The sequence below is a fragment of the Equus quagga genome, chromosome 4, assembly GCF_021613505.1.
Source record: "Equus quagga isolate Etosha38 chromosome 4, UCLA_HA_Equagga_1.0, whole genome shotgun sequence".
NCBI classification, from domain to species: Eukaryota; Metazoa; Chordata; class Mammalia; order Perissodactyla; family Equidae; genus Equus; species Equus quagga.
Window position 1 is genome coordinate 124,528,460 of NC_060270.1, and position 24,925 is coordinate 124,553,384.

At 36.1% G+C, this 24,925-nt stretch overlaps 1 protein-coding gene and 1 long non-coding RNA gene across 4 annotated transcripts in view; one reads left to right on the top strand and one right to left on the bottom strand.

Moving 5' to 3' along the window:
• CALCRL (calcitonin receptor like receptor) overlaps nucleotides 1-24,925 on the bottom strand; it is a 103,148-nt gene that overhangs the window by 54,047 nt on the left and 24,176 nt on the right. Inside the window, exon 3 of one of the 3 annotated variants that reach the window (XM_046659691.1) lies at nucleotides 24,715-24,879. The exons of the other annotated variants lie outside the window; for them this stretch is intronic. The gene's annotated coding sequence lies outside the window, so the exon portion shown is untranslated. The remainder of the gene's footprint in view (nucleotides 1-24,714; nucleotides 24,880-24,925) is intronic. 3 annotated transcript variants of the gene reach the window in all.
• Nucleotides 3,426-24,925, top strand: part of LOC124238582 (uncharacterized) — a 63,852-nt gene continuing 42,352 nt past the window's right edge. The window contains exon 1 of the long non-coding RNA XR_006888333.1: nucleotides 3,426-3,517. This is a non-coding gene — a long non-coding RNA (uncharacterized LOC124238582). The remainder of the gene's footprint in view (nucleotides 3,518-24,925) is intronic.

A 24,925-nucleotide genomic window follows, 5' to 3' on the forward strand; every position in this document is an offset into this window, starting at 1 on the left:
TAAATTTTGTTGTTGTTGAACATGAAATTGAAGGAACGATTTAAACTTTCCATTCATGGGATGCTCTGTAAGCTAGGCAGGTTTTTTGGTCAATGTGTTTTGTTTTATAATGTGAACATATTTATCTCTTGACAAAGGAGAGAGAGAGAAAACTGGATGTTCTGCTCAGCATAATTCTTTCCTTAGATACACATGACTTTGCATTTCCTTTTTTTTCTTTAAAAAAAACAGCTTTATTATGATATAAATCACATACCATATAGTCTACCAATTTAAAGTGTATAATTCTATGGTTTTAGTGTATTCACAGGGTTGTGCAACTATCACCACAATCTAATTTTAGAACACTCCCATTGCCACTCTCCTCTAGCCCTAAGCAACCACTAATATGGTCTCTCTCTCTATACATTTGCCTACTCTGGACATTTCATATAAATGGAATCATACAATATGTGTCTTTTGTGACTGGCTTCTTTTACTTAGCTTAATGTTTACAAGGTTTATCCATGTTGTAGCATGTTTTAGTACTCCTTTTATTTTATTCCCAAATGATATACCATTGTATGGATATATCACATTTTGTTTATCCATTCATCAGTTGATGGACATTTGAATTGTTTCCACTTTTTAGCTATTAAAAATAATGCTGCTGGGGCCAGCCTGGTGGCACAGCGGTTAAGTGCTCACATTCTGCTTCGGCGGCCCAGGGTTCGCTGGTTCGGATCCCGGGTGCGGACACGGCACCACATGACAAGCCATGCTGTAGTAGGCGTCCCACATATAAAGTAGAGGAAGATGGGCACGGATGTCAGCTCAGGGCTAATCTTCCCCAACAAGAAGAGGATGATTGGCAGCTGATGTTAGCTCAGGGCTAATCTTCCTTGGTAAAAAAATAGCATCCATAATTGTTTATCTTTTTTCTCCTGACAGTGATTTGTTGTTTTAAAGTTTGTGCAGTCTTTTATTTTGTTTTTCACAAGAGTAGAAAACTGACCACTTATATACAAATGCAGATATTTTTATAACATTTATGATATATTTTAATTGTGTTATTACAAACAATAACAACAAGAAAAAAACCATACAGGAATATTAGCAAGAAAGAGAAGAGAAATTATTGAACTTTAGATCATTCTTGGAAATTAACTTGGGTTAAAAATCTTATATCCTAATATTTCCCTTCTGAAGTTATTACTAGGTAAAACTAATTATGTTATTACTAGGTAAAAGGAAAGTGCAGGAAAGATGGAAAGAAGAAAGTGACGAAGGAAGGAAGAAAAGAAGGAAGGGAGGGAGGAAAGAAGGAAGGGTAGGAAGGAAGGAAGGAAGGGAGGGAGGAAGGAAGGATGTGAAGGAGGAAGGGTGGGAAAGAGGGAGGCTGGGAAGAAGGAAGGAAAGAGAAAAATCAATGTAGGTGTCTCAGGTAAATGCATAGTTGATTTAAAATTAACTCTGTTCTCCATTATTTTTATAAAGAAGCAAACAGAATGTTGATAATACTGAAATTTGTCCCTTGACAAGATTTCTAATTCTTACACCATTAAACATAATTCCATCTTAGTGTTTTTTAATATATTCATTTATTTATTCATTCATTCAAACATTTATTTGGAAACTGGTATATTCCAAAAGCTATGTTAATTACTCAGGATACAGAAATGCTATTATTTCTGCTCTCAGAAATAGTCAAAACCTTGTAGGGGAAGGCAGATTTACAAATATGGATAACGAAGTGTTATTGGTAGTCAATAAATATTTTTTAGTGTCTGATCAGATGGAATGATGCATTTTACATGGAAGTATATTTGTGTGTGTGTGTGTGTATGCATGTGGAGAGAGAGAGAAAGAGAGACATCGAGAATATGACACTTAAATGGAGTATCAAAAAGTCAGTAACACGGAAGTACCAGGTGCTTGAAAGATGCAGGTATGTTAAGAGATAAGGCTTTCCAGGAAGACAAGAAAGCAAATTAAAGATGGTATCTTTTGTCCTGTTGAAGAGTTTTGAATTAATGCTCTAGGCTAGAGATTTTCATGTAAGATGCCCCCTCTGATTGCTGGTGGTGGCAGGCAGGACAGCTGTACCAGCAGTGTTGAAGTTGAATCTAGACTCAGTGAGAGTCAACTGATGCTTCAGTGATGTCTGCCAGGGGCACCATCCTGAGAAGGAACGACATGTATTCCAAATATTTGCTAACCTGGCTGCAAATAATGAATAAAAATTGTGGGAGAACTCAGCAGTCCAGCACTATGACAAGATATTTTTTTTAGAAAATAGGATGATTAATTCAAAGACGGTGACAAGGAAAGTTGCAGAGAGACAAATCAGAATACTGCAGCAACTTCTAAGTAAGTGAGGCAAGAAAGTAATCCTGAAGGCTGGAACCTGGAACGAAGAATAACAACAGCGCGGATGGAGGAGGTCGGCCGCGTGGTGTAGTGGTTAAGTTTGCGCGCTCTGCTTTGGCAGCCGGGGGTTCACAGGTTGGGATCCCAGGTGCAGACCTAACGCTGTTGGTCAGCCATTCTGTGGTGACATCGCACAGCTCAGGGACAATCTTCCTCAAGCAAAATGAGGAAGATTGGCAATAGATGTTAGCTCAGGGCCTCTTCCTCACACACACAATAATAATAATAATAATATTAATAATAGTGGGGATGGAGAGGAGTATTTAAAAGTTGGAGATATTAAAATGGTTTAATCTATGAGCATATGAGAACTTAGCAAATGTAAGAAACCTGAAGAGATTCCCCAAATTCTAACGTGAGCATCTGAGTAGGTTCTAATCACTAATATAGGGAATCTAGCAGCAGAAAAGGGGTGGTGGGAAAATTTTTGCATACAGATCAGACATTTTGAAGAAGAAAGTGTCTCGGAGTGTTTGTCTAGAGAGTTCTGGAGGTCAGTAAGGGAGAGCCTCAAAATAGAAAGTTCACTCTCATCATCATGTAATAGTAAATGGTGACATTTTGTCCAGAAAGACTGTCCGTCATGGGAAGGGAGTAGACAGTGTAGTCTAAGAGGTGTGTCTGTGAATTGAATTGGAGCACATTTCAAACCGTCAGTGTTTAAGGAATTCAAAGTAAGTAAGAAGGTGCAGTGATAGAGGACAGAGTTAGAACTTTCTAGGGACAAAGACCTAGAGACTCAAAAGCCTGGGTACAGAAATGAGCCAAGCTTGTGTGAGGGAAAGTGAAGGTGCAGGCCTGCAGGGCACTCGAGAGTCTTTGGGGGAATTAATGAGTGGAAAACTGCATATGGGATGGAGAAATTTGCTGGGCACACAGTCCCGTGATGCCCTCTACAAAGTGCTGTAAATTGCGCACATACCAAACACAGCTTATTTTTAATTATTTACCCTGTGACTAAGTCTGGGTTGTAATTTAAAAATAGATTTTCCAGTGCAGAAGAAGTCGCACAGGAAGAAGCTCTTTGCTGAATTAAGCCGTGCTTAAGTGAGAACCGCTGCTTCAGAACAACACGTTCTCTGTGAAAAAAGATGGCAAAGCCATTTCGGTGAGTCTAACCTTTGCGGAGTGCTATTATCAACTCAATTGTATGTTTTTTCCTGTTTCACAAACATGTTCCCAAAAGACTTTTAAAATAGCTTTCTTTCCTGCTAAATTGTTGTGCCAAGCACTTTTTCTGAATCTCAGCCTTAATGGATGAGGATGTGTTAAAGAAAAATGCCCTGTCACGCTTGACATAGTGTATGTAATAGACCTTAACAACCACAGTAAAACATTTTCCTGACTTGACTGCTTCCTCTCTAAGTCTTAAGATGGTGCATTTTAGTGAAAATGCAAAATACCTTGAAGAAACAAAAGAAGAGACAATTGCCCCGAAAATTCACCATTTTAAAAAGTCAAGTCAAAAATCTGTCCTCTTGAGTAAGATTTTTTTCCCCAATAAAGAGGAAAAAAATCATTACGGAAAATAAGTCCTTTTTTTGTAAAAGTTAAAATAACCTGAAAGAGAGTAACTTAATCCTATGGAATTGTTCCCTAGGTACCTAATAAGCCGTTTTCCGGGGGGAGGCGCGGGGAGAGAAGGGAATCACAACATCCTGAGGTCTGTCTTGGTCGCTTCAAATTAATCCTATGCATTGTTAGGGTTGTCATATTATGTGTGTCTGTCTTTCCAGCCAGAAGTGTTTCCCACCGAAAGTCTGTACAGCAATGTCAGCGGGGGAAAAAGCCACAGAAGAAGATGAAAGTAAATAAAAGATAGCCTGATGGCCACTTTGGGGGAGGCAAGGGCTGGAAAACTCACATGTGGCTTTCTGGGGCAGGAGTCAATAAGTCTGTCTGAATAGTATGCTGCTTTTGGCAGCAGATAACATTTTTTAAAAGAATAGCAGTAGGGGACTTGTATTGGCAAAAAAAAAAAAGACAGGAAAACAGTAGAAAGCAAGATGCAGGAGAGAGAGGACAGGTTCTGCGTGGACAGGCGCTGGTTTGGGATACTAGCTTCGGGATTTCCTAACCGAGAATGTAGACGGAAATCAACCCTTGCCTGGGTTTCTGCGGCTCCCCCGGATGGGCGTGCCACAGGTCTCTCAAATATCCTGTGGGGCTTAAATCTCAGAACCCGAAATCACCTGTCACAATCTGCGAGGTGATAAGTATTTGAGAGGTAATGATCCCTCTCTTCCCTGCAGCAGAAAGAAAATGTCTTATTTTCTTAATTGGTCCCAGTGAAAAGACTAGCAATTTTGAATAAAATTGCGTGTGAATATTTAACTATGCCAATATTCTCGGCTTTCTGTCAAAGAGAACTTCATCGGCCACCAAAGGCATGGGATTTAACATATTCAAGGGAGAGTGACAATGGGTGTCATCTCCAAAATCACTTGTCTTCTCTTCATAGCTACTTTGCTTTGTGCATAACAGTGCTGACCCTTACTCTGTTAGGAGGTGCATATATATTACATATATATGTATTAGGTCTTTCTTCAAAGAATGGTAATAAACACCACGGCTCAAGTCTTCCTCATCTTTTCTTTGGATCTCTGACAATATTATTAAGGAAGTGAAGTCTTTTCTGCTTTGTCACAAACACCTACCCTAAGAAGACTTCTGTGTTTGTTATCAACTGTTGATTTTTATTTGCTTAATCATTTTCTGGATCAGGAACACCAGTGAAACTGAATGTCTCATATACCTTATCTGGATATAGCAAGGGGTTATTAGTTAGAGATAAAACGGTGCAAGGATATAAAATGTAACTGGTTCTAGGAGAAAGAAAGAAAAGCCAGAATGGTTATTAGTTATTTTGTTGTCCAAAATAATAATTAAGACATAATACATACATACAAAATAATTAAAACAAAATAATCAAATCAGTAGTGTTATTAATTTAATTAAACAAAAATTATTATTTATGTTTTAAAACATAATGTTGACTTTTAATATAAAATAGTACCAATGTTGGGCTATGTATTTATCACTTCTTTCGTATTGTCAAAATTTGATTCTGGACCACCCCACCACCATCCCCAGAGGAAAAAAAAAAAACGTTATGTTCATGTTTGGCAAAGAAACAATAAAAACAAGACTTTATCATCTAAAATGACTTTTTAGGCTTGAAAATAATTTGTTGTACTGTAAAATTGCATATATTTTGATTTAGCTTTTACTATTTTATGAAAATTATTTGTAAGAAAACATGTACTTTTAAAAATTGGAAATTAATTCTTTAACTAGTGAAGATGTACAGAATATTCAATCCACAATTCAAACTTAAATTTCCTGCTAAACATCTTCATCATGAAAAACATCTTAGGAGAATTCTGCCTCTGTCTGATGGAAGGTACGCTGGCGAGAAAAAATACAACCAGGATGTACTGGATGTAACATTATTTGTTTTGTTTATTTATTTAGTTAGATCTATGGTCTTTTTAACTAACCGCTTCTTATAATGCTGTTGTTGGCACTTAGAGTCAGTGATCAGTAAATGTTTAAAAAAAAGACATGGTTTGGTCCCCTTTTTCAGAGAGCGTGTATGTGTGTGCGCACACAGTTATAATATGAGAGACAGTGAGACAGGGAGAGGGAGCTAAAACTGGAAGACAGAAGGAAAGGTTTTCCTAGTTTATTGCCTAGTCAGGGAAGGAGTGATGGACTCAACATTATTAAACATATACATCAACTATTTAACTGGAAAATCTTTTAGTCGGATGTAGGAAAAGCAGAATTTTGGAAAAAACAGAGCTATTTTGTCTAATAATGCTAACGATGCTTTATGAAGGATCTGATTACTGTCTTTTCAGGACTTTGGCTCTCAAGAAATCCTCAAGAAATCCTATCTGAACTTCTCATTTCCTTTGACTTCCCTCCTCATTACCTCTGCTCCTTTTTTAAGCATCCTTGAATAGCGCATTATCACCCTAAACCTGGGTCTCTTTTTCTATCTTCCCCTCCAAATGTGAGTGCTATTTGAGGGCATTAGAAGGCATTGCCTTACTCAGCTGCAAGTCCCCAGGGCACTGCCTGGTGTGTCACTGAGTTTTTAAATAAATAAATAAATGAAATAATTATCTGCTACAAAATATGTGTCCATAGTTATAATAATTCACATTGTTTTAATGATTTACAAAGACTGATCACAGCAAAATTTATGTGTCTTACGAAGAGTAAAAGACTAGTTAAGAATGTTTGTCTCCACCACTGGTAAAATGAAGAAGGGACTTAAATTAGTCAAAGAAAGTGTTTTCTCATACTCTGAAGAAAATTTTAAAAGTTGGTAGGTGATAACATCATGGTAATCAAAACAGGAAAGTTATGAACATTTTCAAATGAACTACTTCTTTTAATTTTTAAATAGCACATTTTCAAAATTTTAGTCATGTATTTTTGCCTGTTAATCCTAGAAATCTGTGCTGACGTTGACTTTTATTCACTTCTATTTTAAGGGAAAAAAATCCAAATTTAAAAATAAGTGAATGAGAAGTCCTCGGGCATGAGGTGAGGACTGAGAGATATAAATATATACTGCTTGATATTAAAGCCTTCTTTAGCAATAAGCATATATTTAGGTAAAAAATTGCATTTAAAAAATTCAAATAGCATCAGGTTGAATGTGAATAAACCCAAGGTTCTAATTTTAACGAACCTGGAGATCGCAGCGGGAACAGATTGAAGGCTGGTTCTAATAACAACACATGTGGCCTAGGCTTCCTGTGTATAGCGCATTAAGGTTGCTAATATTCCACCTCTACATGTCATCTTGGTTTCCATCACCATGCAAGCTCTGTATAATTTGAGCAAAACCATTTATCTTTGGTAGTCTCAGTTTTGAGGTTGTTTTTTTTTTTTTGTAAAATAAGAGTATTGGACTAGATTCTTAAGGTCCTTTTTTTTTTCTTTAATTCTATTATTCTGAGGGAAAAATATCAATTATATCCAAGACACATATATTAATGCAAATACATTAAGTATTGAAGCCCCCCCAAAAAAGGGGAACTTTTTCCCACTAATTTATTTCAGATATGCATGCACCAAAATATTACAGTTTGCAAAATAATGCTATTTTGATGTTTATTTACATAGTTAGAAAACATATTTGGATTTTGTTTTTTAGCTAATAGTGAGGTTTTTTTCATTTTTTTCTTTCTCCTAATGTCTTCATTAATAGATGAGTAAGGCAACATTTAAGAAGCATGACAATATATTTTAAAGTTTATTTAAAATATTGTTAAGAAGTAGAGAATCTAGAAATAAAATCCAAAGACGACTAACATGATATTCATAAAATTACGTTATGTACTATGTATCTTTCTTTTAAAAAGTTAGGATGATGCAGGACCCCAGACACCGGCTGCAGAAATAAACCAATGAATTCACTATGATCTTGTGCTGGAGTCCTCTGTTGCCTACAAGGGAAAACTTGAAAACTCTCTTCTGCAGCTGGTTGTTTCTGCTCTTGTGATAGTCCCGGACGGCGTTTGGACTTTACTGTAATTCACATACAAACCCTCCCCTCTCAGAAAAGCTACCAACAAAATTTTAGTAAAGGAAATGAAGTAATGTAATCACGGTATAGCGGAGTGAAATGATTATACTCCAATGATAGCTAAAAAATAGCTAGATCAAGAAAAAAAATAAGATTTACAAATGCGGTTTTTTTCTTTAGGCTTTTTTTCCTGTTCTCCCTTCCTCTATGCTCTACACAATTTGTAATTAGAACATTATGTGGAAATATAGAATTTGCTTTTTCCTAAAAATGAAGTAGCAATTACATTTTAAAGAGGGCACAAATAAATTAATTCAGAGCACATAAAATGTTTCCAATTACTCTCGGTTAAAGGTCTGAAGTCTTTCCTCCTCCCCTCTTCTCCTCCCCATGGTTTTCTCCCAGGACTGTAAGAGTCACTGTGAGCTCTTTGTAAGAAATGTTTTACATGTGAATGCCTTTAATTGACTCTGTTTACCAAATAATGATGGATAATAGCCCTGAAATCCCTGGGAAAATGTTTATCACATTAAAGTCTTTTCCCCCCCTCCTCCTTTGGATCAGCTTTTCAAACAAATTTATTTGTTTTGATTCAGGAAATAACCTTAGTAGAGCCTCAGGATTTTCCTCTGGACCAACAAAGGAGATATTATTGTGATCTAAGCATCTGTCAGAGAGAGAGGGAGAGAGAAAGAGAGAGAGAGAGAGAATAGTCCAGATGGAGAAAGTAACATGGGCAAAAGAAGTAACAAAGACAAAGAGAAAAGCATGAATATCAAATGGGCAAAATATTTACATCTCAGAATTTCAAATTTTAAAGAGATTGAAACACTCATTCTGTTTTCCTTGACATCGTATATTACTATATGTGATTACTGTCAGCTGTTATATTTTAAACCTTATAAGGTAATTGCTATCTCTATCTGATGGTGGCTCTATCTGTAATGGTTATATCATACTTGTTCCAAGTTAATTAAATTCTATCAGCCCCACTCCCATAGGAGGAAAGCAAGAGAAACTTATAGGACTATAATATTATTTAAGATGTTATTATTCACATAGCAAAAGGACAAAAGTGGGGCCAGATCAGTGGCGCAGCAGTTAAGTGCACACATTCTGCTTCAGTGGCCTGAGGTTCACCGGTTCAGATCCCTGGTGTGGACATGGCACCACTTAGCAAGCCATGCTGTGGTAGGTGTCCCACATAGAAAACAGAGGAAGATGAGCACAGATGTGCACTCAGGGCCAGTCTTCCTCAGCAAAAAGAGGAGGATTGGCAGCAGTTAGCTCAGGGCTAATAATATATCCTATTTAGGGCTGATGTGACTATTACATGAGAAATTAGTATGTAGGGAGCTAAGAACATTTTCTGGCACACTAGTAAGCACTCAGTTAGTTATTATTATGAAACAAGTTTAATACTAGATATCATTAATTGTTGTCACCCGGCAGGAAGAATGGAAAGCACCACGGGCTAGCCCCACGGCCGAGTGGTTAAGTTTGGGTACTCCGCTTCAGCAGCCTGGGGTTCACTAGTTCAGATCCTGGGCCTGACATACACTGCTCATCAAGCCATGCTGTGGTGACATCCCACATAGAAGAACTAGAATGATTTACAACTAGGATATACAACTATGTACTGTGGCTTTGGGGAGAAAAGGAAAAAAAGAGGAAGATTGGCAATAGATGTTAGCTCAGGGCCAATCTTCCTCACCAAAAAAAAAAAAAAGGAAGAAGAATGGACTGGAAAGTACCATAACTCAATTGGGATTTCAGCATAACAAATATTTTATTTATGAAAAATTTCATTTATGGAAGGGAAGTTCTCTTTTCTCCTATGTTTTATTAGGGTGTGAGGATGGGAAAGTAGTGTAATTATAGTTATCTAAGAAAACCAATTAGCATATTTTTATCCAAAGAGGTTTTTAAATTCCTCAATATTAGTCAACAGTGTTTCATTCTTAAATGTAAAAGTAACTTTAGATATTAAAGTTATAAGTACATGACAACATTTTAAACCAACTGCTCACATATTAATGTAGGCAGCAGAGTGTCATAATGAAATCATTTAAAATCCACTTTTCATTGAGAGGTAATAATTATTAGCCACCAAATCTATAGAAGATTGAAAACACAATCTTTCTTTTATCATAATAGAATAAATAATGCCTAACATCAAAGGACATACGTGAATCTTGGCTAAAAATGGTATCTGACTGGCAACCTATGCAATGTATGCCATCTGCTATCTTTATGCCAGTTACACCTTGAATACACAGAAGTTGAAGAAACACACCTCAAAACACTGACATTTAAGACAGATTTTCCCAGGATGGTGGAGGCACTCCAGTTACTGTAGAGCTGGACCCAGAAACAATAAGCGCCTACCCAAAAACAGAAAGTTGACACACACATCATCCCAAATTCACTATCTTCGCTGAAACTCAGAGGATTGAGAGCTGTGCTCTTCAAGAAATTAGTAAGTGTGGGCGTTTTTGTTTTTGTTTTAAGGCAGCCAGAGAAATGTGTCTATTCTTTTCGTATTTTTTTTACCATTCATCCAGGAATTTCATTTCCCAGAAAACAAGAAATACCCCTTGTTTGTTGATTGGTTGATTGATTGATTTGGTTAGGAGTAGACACAGGTGCTATCTTAATAATCTCTGTGGTTAAGTGTTAATCCCATAAATCCAGCCCTATAGGGAAGGAGTGAAGTAGCAAGAGGCCTGGTAGCAATATTTTGAAGTTCCTGGAGAAAGAGGTTTTTATGCATTCTATTGGTCAAAGTGTGAGAACTCCAGATGATAATATTTGGGATAGAGAATATGAGACAATTCTACACTAGAAAAATCAAGATAAATGCTGAGATAAATGCTTCCTAAATGTTGAGACTTTGGTTAAAAGCTATGTGTATATGCCTGTCTTTGAACTTCTGACACAAAAAGGGGTTTTGATGAAACCCTAGAGAACAGTGAGCATAGTCAAAGTCAATACTCAAAATGTCTGTTGGCAAGCAGATGTATCTTCACATTATGATCAGCAAGAAAAATAAAATAAATGATTTTTCTAAGGGGCATTATTGCAAAATATTGAAGCATTAAGGAAAGAGAAACATATCTTTTTGAAGAATCTGAGGAAAAGTATAGATCTGAAAAGTATACTTACTGACATAGAAAAATTTTTATAGAGTCTTGCAGCTTCTAATAGTGTCTATGACAGGAAACTAGTAGTTTCTCTGACGTCAACTTGGCATTCAGCCATGAAAAGTCTTTTAATTGTGAATGATTTATAAAATATTTGGCTTAAAAATTCTTTTTTGAAGGGCTGATATGTAAGAAGCTTTTACATAACAATTTAAGTTTGGGAGTAACTGGTATATTGAAGATATGGATTATTATTTTTTAAATAGGGAACCAACTTAGTTATTACCCAGGATAACTTTAAAATTTTTCAAGTAACTCTTACCTATTTCAATGCCATATTCTTCTGTGAAATAATTTCTTAGAAATTGTTAGCATTATGAACTAAATTTTTCCCAAAAAAATTCACATATTTTTTAAATTAACTAAATGATTTTTTTGAGGAAGATTGCCCTGAGCTAACATCTGCCTCCAATCCTCCTCTTATTTGCTGAAGAGGATTAGCCCTGAGCTAAAATCTGTGCCCATCTTCCTCTGTTTTATATGTAGTACGCCTGCCACAGCACGGCTTGATAAGCAGTATGTAGGTCTGCACCTGGGATCTGAACTGGCAAACTCCAGGCCACAGAAGTGAAGTGCATGAACTTAATTGCTATGCCACTGGGCCAGCCTCCAAAAATTCATACGTTGAAGCACTAAGCCCCAACACGACTCTATTTAGAGATAGGTTCTTTAAGGAAATAATTAAAATTAAATGAGGTCATCATTGTGGGGCCTTAATCTAATAAGACTAATGTCCTTATGAGAAGAGAAAAAGACACTAGGGATGCTCATATACAGAGAAAGGCTATGTGAGGGCACAGTGAGAAAGTGGACATCTATAAGCAAAGAAGAGAGGGCTCATGAAAAACCAAACCTGCCAACACTTTGATCTTGGCCTTCCAGCCTTCAGAAATGTGAGAAAATTAATTTATGTTGTTTAAGCCTTCTGGTGTGTGATATTTTTATATGGCAGCCCTACCAGCCTAATACAGCTGGGTTGAGTCAGTTCTTAGAGCTTGACTCTAAAGTACAACCTGGAGAAAAATTTCCAAGAATTTTATAAATGGCATTGCAAAAATTATCTCAATTTAAACACTGTCTTATTAATGAATAGGCCATTTCATTTACTTAAAGTTAGGGCAAAGAAATATATCTTAATTTGCAAAAGAGCTATTTATGCTAACTAAAGAAAATATTTACTGATAACTGAGGAGTGACATCAGCATCATGACAGAGTGAGTTCTTCCCTTAGTCTCTTCCCTCCAAGTCACAACTAAACAGACATTAATTAACCAGCAGAGGATTCCCTGCACAGCACAACAGGACTTCTGAGAGCCTACACAGCTATACATTTGAAGATGGGTAGACTGGATCCCTGGAAGGCAGTGGAACTAGACGAGTGCACTCCTCCCCCTCCCCAGTGGCAGCAAGCCAGGTCATGGATCCCTACAGTGGCCAGTGTGACTGTAAGAGGAGGTGGGGATGGCCCAGCCTTCACAAATGCTTTCAGGGGTGCAGCCCAATCTGTGAGAGTGTCCACTGTGCTACAGCAGCACTGCTGATGGGAACACTTTACACCCAGTGGTGCAGGCTCAGGGCTGTGAAGGCACCTGCCCACTGAGCACAGTGCAGGAGGGAAGGTGCCCTGCCCACTCAGAAGGCACCTCTGCCTGTGGAGCACAGTAGCTCGCAGAACCCACCAAGTGAGGGCTCAGCCCATGTGAAGGCTCCCTTCCTGCCTAGTGTGCAGCAGCTCAGCTGGTTCCCTGCCAAGCACAGAGGCCTCATCTACAGTGCCCAATCCACTCAACTAGCACAGAGGCCCTGCCCACGTGAGTGCAACCTGCAGAGCAGCTACAGCCAGGCTGAGCAAATTCAGAGTAGCAAAACTTACAACAGTCAGGGCAGGATCAGAAAACACAGCTCTTGCTCCTCCCCAGCAGTAGCAGGTGGAATCTGTGATCTGATACTACCAAAAATGTGCCAGTAAAGGATCAATTCTTCCAACACCATGAAGAACTCAGTAACACTTCAGAGCAGAAGGAAAATGACGATTTTCCAGAAACCAATCCTGAAGTTACAGAAATGTATAATCTAAATTTCAGAGAATTCAAAATAACTGTCATAAAGAAACTCAATGAGCTATAAGAAAACTCAGAAAGACGGTTCAATGAGCTTGGGAATAAAACTAATGAGAATAAGGAATACTTCAGCAAAGAGATTGACACTCTAAAAAAAACCCAAGCAGAAATTCTGGATATGAAGAACACAACTAATGAGATAAAAAATAATCTAGAAACCATAAAAAACAGACTTGATATTACGGAGGACAGAATTAGTGAATTAGAGAACAGAAATATAGAAATGCTACAGGTAGAGGAGGAGAGAGAGCTAAGATTTTTTTAAAAATGAAGAAATTCTTTGAGAAATATCTGACTCAATTAGTAAAGGCAATATAAGGATTATGGATAATCCAGAAGAAGAGAGGGAAAAAGGAGCAGAGAGCTTGTTCAAAGAAATAATAGCTGAGAATTTCCCAAACCTGGAGAAGTAACTGGACTTACAAGTACATGAAGCCAATAGAACTCCTAATTACATTAATGCAAAAAGTCCTTCTCCAAGGCATATAATAGTAAAACTGGCAAATGTCAATGACAAAGCAAAAATATTAGGGGCGGCACGGCAGAAGAAAATAATCTACAAGGAAACTCTATCAGGCATTCAGTAGATTTCTCAGCAGAAACCTTATAGGCTAGGAGAGAATGGAATGATGTATTCAAAACACTGAGAGACAAAAACTTCCAGCCAAGCATACTCTATCCAGCAAAACCATCCTTCAGATATGATGGAGAAATAAAAGATTTCCCAGATAAATAAAAGCTGAGAGAGTTCATGACCACTATACCTCCCTTACAAGAAATAATGAAGGAAGCTCTCCTACCTGTAATAAAATTCCAAAGATTTACAAAGCGTTGAGCAAGGAGATAAATAGACAAAATAAAAAAATTGCAGATCTCTATCAGAACAGGTTAAAACAATTATAATGTAAAATATAAAGGGAAGGAAAGCATAAAAACTAACTATAAACACTCAATCACAAAATCACAACACAAAAAAGAATTTGTGACAACAACAACTCAGAATGGAAAGACAAAAGGGAAGGCATGTCTTTAGGTTAATGGAAATAGGAGTGTATCAGAAAATGGGCTATCTTTTCTATGAGATCTTTTATACAAACTTCATGGTAACCACTAAACAAACAATCAGAGTAGAGCCACAAATCATAAGTAAAGAGAAAACTATCAGAGAAAACCACCAAACTGAAATGGCAGTCAGAAATACAAGAGAAGAGAGACAATGGAAATATAGAACAACAGGAAAACAAAAGAAAATGGCAGTATTAAGCCCTCATATATGAATAATAACTCTAAATGTAAATGGATTGAATTTTCCAATCAAAGCAGAGTGACTGGATAGATTCAAAAACAAGACCCAACAACATGCTGCTTCCAGGAAACACATCTCAGCTCTAAAGACAAACACAGGCTCAGAGTCAAGGGGTGGAAGACAATACTCCAAGCAAATGGAAAGAAAAAGAAAGTAGGTGTTGCCGTACTTATATCAGACAAAGCAGACTTCAAGATAAAAAAGACAATGAGAGACAAGGAGGGTCAGTATCTAATGATAAAAGGGACATTCCACCAAGATGACATAACACTTATGAATATATATGCACCTAAGTCAGGAGCATCAAAGTATATAAGGCAACTACTTATGGACCTAAAGGGACAAATTGACAGAAACAAAATAATAGCAGAGGACCTTGACATCCCACTTACATCAATGGATAGACCAGCTAGACAGAAATTTAACAAGGAAATGGTGGTCTTAAGTGAAACACTAGACTAGATGGACTTAATAGATATATATAGAACACTTCATCCAAAAACAGAACAACATACATTCTTCTCAGGTGCTTATGGAACATTCTCAAAGATAGACCATGTGTTGGTTAACAAAGCAAGGCTTAATAAATTTAATAATATTGAAGTCATATCAAACATCTTTTCTGACCACAATGCTATAAAACTAGAAATCAACTACAAGAAAAAAGTTTGGAAAGTCACAAATATGTGGAGACTAAACAACATGCTACTGAACAACCATTGGATCATTGAAGAAATCAAAGGAGAAATCGAAAAATAGCTGGAGACAAGTGAAAATGAAAATATAACATACCAACACTCATGGGATGCCGCAAAAGTGATTCTAAGAGGGAAATTCTTAACAACACAGACCTACCTCAACAAACAAGAAAAATCTCAAATAAGTAATTTTAAACTACACCTAACAGAACTAGAAAAAGAAGAACAAAGCCCAAACTCAGCAGAAGGAGGTAAATTATAAAAATTAGAGCAGAAATAAATGAAACAGAAACAAGAAAACACTAGAAAGGACCAATGAAACTAAGAGCTGACTCTGAAAAGACAGACAAAATTGACAAACCCTTAGCCAGACTCACTAAGACAAAAAGAGAAAAGTCTCAAATAAATAAAATTAAAAATTAAAAAAGAGAAATTACAATGGATACCACAGAAATACAAAAGACTATGAAAAACTATATGCCAACAAATTGGATAACCTAGAAGAAGTGGATAAATTCTTAGACTCGTACGACCTCCCAAAACTGAATCAAGAAGGAATAGAGAATCTGAATAGATCAATTATAAGTAAAGAGACTGAAAAAGTAATAAAAAACCTCCCAAAGACAAAAGTCTAGGACCAGATGTCTTCTCTGGAGAATCCTACCAAACATTCAAAGAAGATTTAGTACCTATCCTTTGCAAACTACTCCAAAAAATTGAAGAAAACAGAATGCTTCCTAAATCATTCTATGAGGCCAAGATCACCCTGATCACAAAACCAGAGAAGGACACCACAAAGAAGGAAAATTACATGCCAATATCACTGATGAACATAGAGGCAAAAATCCTCAACAAAACATTGGCAAACTGGATATAGCAGTATATTAAAAGAATGATACACCATGATCAAGTGGGATATACACCAGGGATGCAGAGATGGCTCAATATCCACAAATCAATCAATGTGATACACCACATTAACAGAACAAGGAATAAACATCACATAATTATTTCAATAGATGCAGATCCAACATCCATTTATGATAAAAACTCTCAATAAAATGGGTATAGAAGGAAACAACCTCAACATAACAAAAGCAATATATGACAAACCCACTGCCAACATCATAGTCAATGGGGAAAAACTGTGAGCCATCCCTCTGAGAACAGGAACAAGACAAGGGTGCCCACTTTTTCCAATCCTATTCAACATCATACTGGGGGTTTTGGCTAGAGTAATTAGGCAAGAAATGGAATAAAAGATATCCAAATTGGAAAGGAAGAAGTGAAACTCTCACTGATCGCAAACAACATTATTCTATATAGAAAACCATAAAGAATCCACCAGCAAACTATTAGAAATAATCAACAACTAGAGCAAAGTTGCAGGGTACAAAATCAACTTACAAAAATCACTTGCATTTCTATACACTAATAACAAACTAACAGAAAGAGAACTCAAGAATACAATCTCATTTACAATTGCAGCAAAAATAATAAAATATCTAGGAATAAATTTAACCAAGGAGGTGAAAGACCTATACATGGGAAACTATAAAACACTATTGAAAGAAATCAAAGAAGACAAAGAAATAGGAAGATATTCCAAGCTCAGGGATTGGAAGAATAAACAAAGTTAAAATGTCCTTACATGAAGCAATCTACAGATTCAATGCAATCCCAATCAGAGTCCCAATGATATTCTTCATGGAAGTAGAACAAAGAATGCTAAAATTTATACAGAATGACAATAGACCCCAAATAGCCAAAGCAATCTTGAGAAAAAAGAACAAACTTGGAGGCATCAGAATCTCTGACTTCAAAAGGTACTACAAAGCTATAGTAATCAAAACAGCATGGTACTGGCACAAAAACAGACACACAGATCAATGGAACAGAACTGAAAGCCCAGAAATAAAACCACATATCTGTGGACAGCTAATCCTTGACAAAGGAGCCAAAAACATACAATGGAGAAAGGAAAGTCTTTTCAATAAACACTGTTGGGAAAACAGGAGAGCCACACGCAAAAGAATGAAAATAGACCATTCTCTTACACCGTACACAAAAATCAACCCCAAATGGATTAAAGATTTGAATGTAAGACTTGAAACCATAAAACTCCTAGAAGAAAATATAGGCAGTACACTCTTTGACATCAGGCTTAGCAGCATCTTTTTGAATACCATGTCTATTCAGGCAAGGGAAACAAAAGAAAAAATAAATAATTGGGACTACATCACACTAAAAATCTTCTGCAAGGCAAAGGAAACCATGAAAATAATGAAAAGGTAACCCTGGGTTACCTGGTAACTGGGAGAAAATATTTTAAAATCTATATTCAACAAAAGGTTAATTTCTAGAATATGTAAAGAACTCATACAAGTCAACAACAAAAAAACAAACAATCCAATCAAAAAATGGGCAGAGGATTGGGGCTGGCCTGGTGGCCTAGTGGTAAGTTCACATGCTCCCCTTCAGCAGCCAGGTCTGCACAGGTTTGGATCACAGGTGCAGACCTACACACTGCTCATCAAGTCATGCTGTGGCAGCATCCCACATACAAAATAGAGGAAGACTAGCATAAATGTTAGCTGAGTGACAATCTTCCTCAAGTAAAAAGAGAAAGATTTGCAATAGATGTTAGCTCAGGGCCAATGTTCCACACCAAAAGAAAACAAAAATGAGCAGAGGATAAGCAGACATTTTTCCAAAGAAGATATACATATGCCCAACAGGCACATGTAAAGGTGTTTAACATCACTAATTATTAGGGAAATGCAAATCAAAACTACAATGAGATATCACCTTATACCCATCAGAATGGCTATAATTACCAACACAAGAAATAAATGTTCGAAAGGATGTGGATGAAAGGGAACCCTCACACACTGCTGGTGGGAATGCAAACTGGTGCAGCCACTATGGAAAATAGTATAGGGATTTCTCAAAAAATTAAAAATAAAAATAATGTATGATCCCGCAATTCCACTACTGGATATTTATCCAAAGAACATGAAATCAACCATAGAAAGAGATGTTTGCACCCCTATGTTCATTGCAGCATTATTCCCAATAATGGGAATTATTAGACGTGGAAGCAACTCAAGTGTATACACAATGGAATACTACTCAGTTATAAGAAAGTCATCCCATTTGCAACAACGTGGATGGACCTTGAGGGTTTTATGTTAAATGAAATGAGCCAGACAGAGAAAGACAAACACCGTATGGTTTCACTCACATGTGCAAGGTAAACTAACAAGTGGACGAAAAGAATAGATTAGTTGTTACTGGGGGAGGAGGGCAGGGGGGCGGCGAAAGGGGTAGAGAGGCACATATGCATGGTGAGGAAAAAAATTACACTTTGGGTGGTTAGCATGATGCAGTGTATACAGAAACTGATATAGGATAATATACACCTAAAATTACACAATGTTATAAAGCAATATGACCTCGATAAAATAAATGAAACAATAAAAAAAGAAAGAAATGGAGATTCTCAAGCCCCACCCAAATCTCCTGCGTCAGAAACACAGCGCCCAGCAGTTAAAAAAAAAAAAAAAAGAAAGAAAAATATTTACTGTATATGAGTTTAAATTAAAATGCATCAAAAAGGCCTTCTTTGGATTACTGTAACTAGAGGTATTAATCCACCTCTAAAGAATCTATTATATATGTATATTATGTTATGAAGATAAATAGCATAATATTAAGCCAATAAACATAGCAGTTTAAAAAATACTACGATTAATGGCTAATCTTTTTGGAAGCAGTGTCTGGCTCTCATGCCAACTTAATCTCCGTTTGCCCTACTCCTTGAATCTTCAGTTGCTATAGTCACACTGAACTATACATTCTTAATAGCAATTACTCCAAAATCTATAAAATGAAATAGATGCTAACATTTCTAAGAGTGCTTTCAGAATAAGAACATTAAAAATCATTTTCATGTAGTGGTTGCCATTAATTAAATCTGTTAATATTTCATATTTTTAGAAGATAATATCTTTCCCAGATAGTGAATATAAGAGAGAAGTTTCTGTCAAGAATCAGTTTGATTAAAAGAATCATTTAATAAACTAGTTCTGGAAGAGATCAAATTTCTTTCGTGAGATTATGATGTAATATTTATAATGCGTATCTTGGAAATATCTCATTTGTTGAACCACTGTTCTTTGAAAGTGTAAAAATAGCATTATAATGAAACTGCTTGAAAGTATGGCTCAAATAGGTTGTCATAATCATATTTCTTCTTCTTTTGAAATTTTTTTAAAAGAAAAAGACATGGACCAATAGGGAGAGGCAGCTGTCCTTGTGGGGAAGCTCATTGTAGAGCATGATGCCTTTGCCAAGTTTTATGTATTTGCCTACAGCTACAAAAAATATATACATATTCAAAGAATACATTAAAACCAGCTGTGAATTCTTATCGACTACTGCCAGAAGGAAAATAAATCATTAAGGGACTCATATAACTTAATTGGGAATCCAAACTCAACAGGAGATAATATGAATTTATATTTCAGGACTATATATGTTTGAGTGGTATGTTGAGTGAAAAGAAAAAAAAATTTTGAAATGTGCATGTAAAGGATATAAGAGAGTAGAGGTGTCGGGGAAGGCTAGTGTTCAGAAAAGAAGATGAAGGAAAGCAAATTTCTAATATCTAGTCTTGGATTATTTACACATAAATATAGTAACCATATATGTCTAGGAGTTTATTTTTAAGTGGATTTAATACGTCAGAATATTGAATGCTTTGCATGGGTTTTGAGAAAGGATTTACTTAAGGCTTTCAAAGCCATTTGAGAATTTCCTCTGAACACATTAAAGGGTATCTGTGAATGCTGACTTACAAGAATTTACATGTTCCCTTTCTTAGGTAGAACTATCTAAACCGTGAATAGATTAATCCCTATGGTTACGTACATCAACGGCAAGACTTCCCATGTGGAAGAAGCTATATTCGTTTTTTCCCTTCTGAAAATAACCTTATTAGGATATAACACATACCTTCTTATTGCCAGGTGACTCATATGAAAGCACAAGAGACTTTAAATCAGTTAGGTAATCCCATAGTTCACTTACTATTTTCATGAATTCAAATACTTTGAAACCTAGTCTTGGTTCCATACTATTTAAATATTTACCTTAATTATACCTAACTAAACTTGTGCGTAATTATTCTTGTGACTGAAATCTTGTTAGGCCCCAGAAGCCTCTGGATATCTAGCCATATTATCAATAATTCACAAATTCCTAATTTTATCTGCACCTTAGAACATGGGACCTCCAGCATCCTACAGCGTCCCAAGTGTCTGTTGGGATCTCTAAAGGGATGGTTCACAAGCCAGTCCCTTTCTTAGGACCAACACACACCATTCTTTCTCTAGTACTCTGACCTCTCTCTAGTCCTCTGCCCTTAGAATCACTGAAATTGACCTTACTCTTGCCATTTCTTACTACTTCATCCTGAAAATGATATCACAAAGACACTATCTCCTGACCCTCTAAAAGTGTTCAACTCTTGGGGTGCCAGCGTCCTGTTGTGTCCTGCGCAGAGCTGGGCCTTAGACTTTACCCTCTGCTGTCTTGCCACCTAGACCCTAAGACAGCACAATTCCTGTCCAGAGTTTTACTAATTTGATCGTGAAAATATCTCCTCTGTCTTCAGCTCGCTAGAAGCTCCCGACCAGTTTAAATGTCCAGTAAAGCACAGGTACCATGCCCACCTCTGAGTCTTTATGTCCTCATCATCGTAGCTTAGGTCCCACAAAACAAAACAAAACAACCTCCTATTTCCTTCTTCAGCAATATTCAAATTCTTTTGCATATTATTTCAAGCATATAAATGCTGGTGAGCCGGTAGGAGGAAGTGGAGAAAGGAGGGGTATTTAGACTAAGCATCCCATCCTGGTTCTACCAACTAATAAAAGGAGAGCAGAAATTGTCAGGAACTCATTGAGGTAGTATTTAGAAATCTCTTACCAAAATATCAGCAATAAATAGTAGGAAATAAATTATTACAAACCAAGGTTTAATTTGATGTTATAACAACTTAAGTGAGAATTATAGGGTAATTTAAACAGTAATAGCTACCATTTATTGAGTGTTTCTGTGTGCTAAGCACTGCTGTAGGCACTAGAAGCATGCTATCATACTCAATTCTAAGAGCAATGAGTCCCTTCTCTTTTTCTGTATACAGAAACTAAAGCTTGAACTCATCTCACTAATGGAGAGCAAAAGTGGATCCCAACCTGAGACGCTCTGACTCCCAAACATATACTCTTAACCAGAACTACCACCAGACTCTGATGTATTTCAAATAGTCACTGTCTATCTAGATATTGATCAGTAGTATTCTGAAGTTTATATGAAGCACATGCCCCCCATAGAGCAAAACCATCACTGAGAGAACAATGTCGTTGGAGCGTTTGCTTACTATGTGCCCACCACCAAGCTAGATCCTAGAGGGAGGATATTAAAATAAATAATACCCTCTTTTCTTTTACATTCAATTTGGTTTCCTTACTTATATTAAGACCATTAAAGTATACTTCAGAAAAGATGGGCTATTTTAAATAATCCTGTGAAACTTCTCCCTTGGAATTGCTCACTTTATGAGCAATCACTTAAGACTTGAGATCTTTCTGTTTACAGAATTTTTTTTTCAGAATTAGCAAAACAGTATGCAACATGATTTTTGGAAGATTATTTAGTGAGGTATCTGTTGGTAAGCCATGAACGTGCGACCAGTTGGCAATTTAGGAGAATTGATCTTAGAAGACACTTTTAACTCAGTATTTTATTTTGAAATTAATTACACATACAGCAAGTACCTATATTTTTGCATACAATTCTAGTGGAAACACAGACCATTTGAAATGATTCAAAACTTCAGGAGCCAAGGCTTAACTCAATGCCATTTATAGCAACTACAGTTAGAAGGACCTAAGGGTTTCATTAATAATAGTAATAATAGCTTTTATCTGATGAGAACCAACTTTATGCATTTTGAGCTTATTATTTTGTTTAAATATCATTTGTTCATAATATAAACAACATCAATTTGACACAAAATCTTTACTCTATAGATGAGAACATGGAGGACCAGAGAAGTGAAATATCTTGACCACATTCATGCAAGTGGACAGTGGCAAAGGGGAGCTAGAAACACATGCCCTAACTCAGATCCCTGTCCGTTACCCTGTGCATCTCTGGGAACTCACCCTAGATACACACATCCTGTGAAATGAGCTAACGGCATCCTCAAAATAAAGTCCAAACACCCAATTACATCCACAAATGATCAGGCTTTTTATTACTGAAATTTCAATTGAAAATTAGCATTTTTAGAAAATATATATTTACGTATGGGTTCAGGTAGATTGAAAAATCAATGACACAAAAGAGTTACGTTTAACGACCAGAGTCTGTGCTTTGTCTTTAATTTCGTCTACTTCACTAATGCTTGCAGTTGGCTTGATGCCCCTGCTAACAGGTTGAGCTTCATCTTGTATAATAGAAAACATTTTTTCTCAATCCTTTTTCAATATAAAAACTTATTGCCTGGTCAGTTTCTTAAGGCCTTGGTACTAAATAGGGCCAAGTTGCTTACATAAAGAGAAAAAAATACAATAAAGTGGCAATTGAGAGACCTGGATAGACAGAGTGGCCACAAAGTCTCTAAGCACATGTGTGTGCTGTTAATTGAGTAGCATAATCATGTCAGAATATGGAAAGCAATTTCAGAAAATTATTTGATAGAGCCAATTTTTTTTTCAGTAGAAATATCAATCACAAGACTGAATAGGGGTTGCACCAGAACTGCATAAGAGATCTTGCAGCAACAATTATCCTGAAATGTAAGATACATCAGCATATTGTGTGCTCCCAATTAGAAAATACCTTGACAAATTCAATGGACAATTGGATTGGAGATGAATCCAAAATGAGGTGGTTTATTGAAGTCCATATTTAGCAGTATGTGACTAATTGCTTGGGGCACCATGACAGGGAAGATTTATCGAATCTGTCTAACAATTGTCAGGATCTTAGAGTAAATATCAGAAAATGCTTTGCTAAGTTCCAAGTTCACCAGATACGAAAATGTCCAGAAGAACATGGGAAAAATTAAATTTATGTGAAGAATGGAGTGTTGCTTATAGATAACTTCTAAGAGGCATAATTAGATAGTTTGTGGTCATTTTATAGAACAGTTAATACAAGTATATTGAAGAGAAATACATACTAATTCTGGTTGTCATACCAGGATACTATTTTGTTTCATTTAACCAGTCTATTTATTTGCCTGCTTCCCATTTTTCATTTCAGAAATGCAGGGTTTGTATCAAAAAAGCTGTTAGGATCCTTCTAGTCCTTTAAAGCTATAAAGCTAATACATTAGAAGATTGAATATAGAGCTTTTAACAGCTCTGTGCCCAGAAGTGGCACGAAAGACTTCCAAGTTATGGAGCGGTAATAGACTAGAAATTATAATTCACATTACAGCATTTACAAAAGAATTAAAAGAGAAAAAACGGTTTTTGTCTGTTCACTACTAAACTTTTTCAAAGACAAATTTGACCTTCAAAGACATCAATCTAGACAGTAATAATAGAATATTATAGAGGCATTGTTCTGGCTACAAAGATACAGAGCTTTCCAAACCAGCCACTACAAAATGTGAACAAAAAAATATAGTCTTAGTCTTTTAAATTTAATATATCTATGTGAACAAACACATTTCTTTCTCTTCATTGTCATTGCATGAATTTTTTCTCAGAATGCATTTAAAGTTCAGCTAATGTGCTTCAAGTTTACATTATGTACCTATGTATGTTTGTTTGTATTCCTATATAATTTTCCACCAAATAGTTTATCAAATGTCATGTAGAATCTGAGATGTCATAAAAACATTCAATATCATTGTTCCCTATAAAGAAAACACAAAACTTATCTTAATAGGATTTGTTGAGGAATATTTGTATCATCTGGCTGAAGGCTAAATTCTAAGGTCTGCTATGATTCAGAAAATTTACTCTAATGATGGGAAAATTCATTCTAAATTATTTTGTGATTTTATGCGTATGTGTATATTAGTGTTGCCAGTGATAAAGCAACCAGTGTGTCATGTCACTGCTCTCTGGATCCTTTCACGAATGTACAAAGGCTTTGGAAAAAATTAAGAGTAAATAGGGAACAATAAACTTTTTAAGGAAATAAGTAACTAAGATTAGCACAGTCTCTATAAAATGGAATCCCAAATGATTTGAAGTTAGAGTTTGTTACTAATTATATAGTAAATGTGAAAAACAAGTTTATATATGAGATAATAAAAAATAATAAATTCAACATGGTCATAATTTTTCTTTATAGATCAGGACTCTCCTGCTTAAAGCCTAATTAACAATAGCCAAATTTGACTTACAAAATGTGGATGTGCCCAATGAGGTAATTCTTTACAATGGGAATTGATAGCTGTTTGTTTCTCAAATTTCTCTCACTCAAGGTGATCTTTGGAGTCACGGAGACAAAACATTTGACTGAAGTGTTGAATTTTCAATATGGAGGTTTTGGTGTCATGTAAAACAGCCTAAAACAATAAGAGTGGGTCAAAGGCTTGCTTGAGTTAATTAATT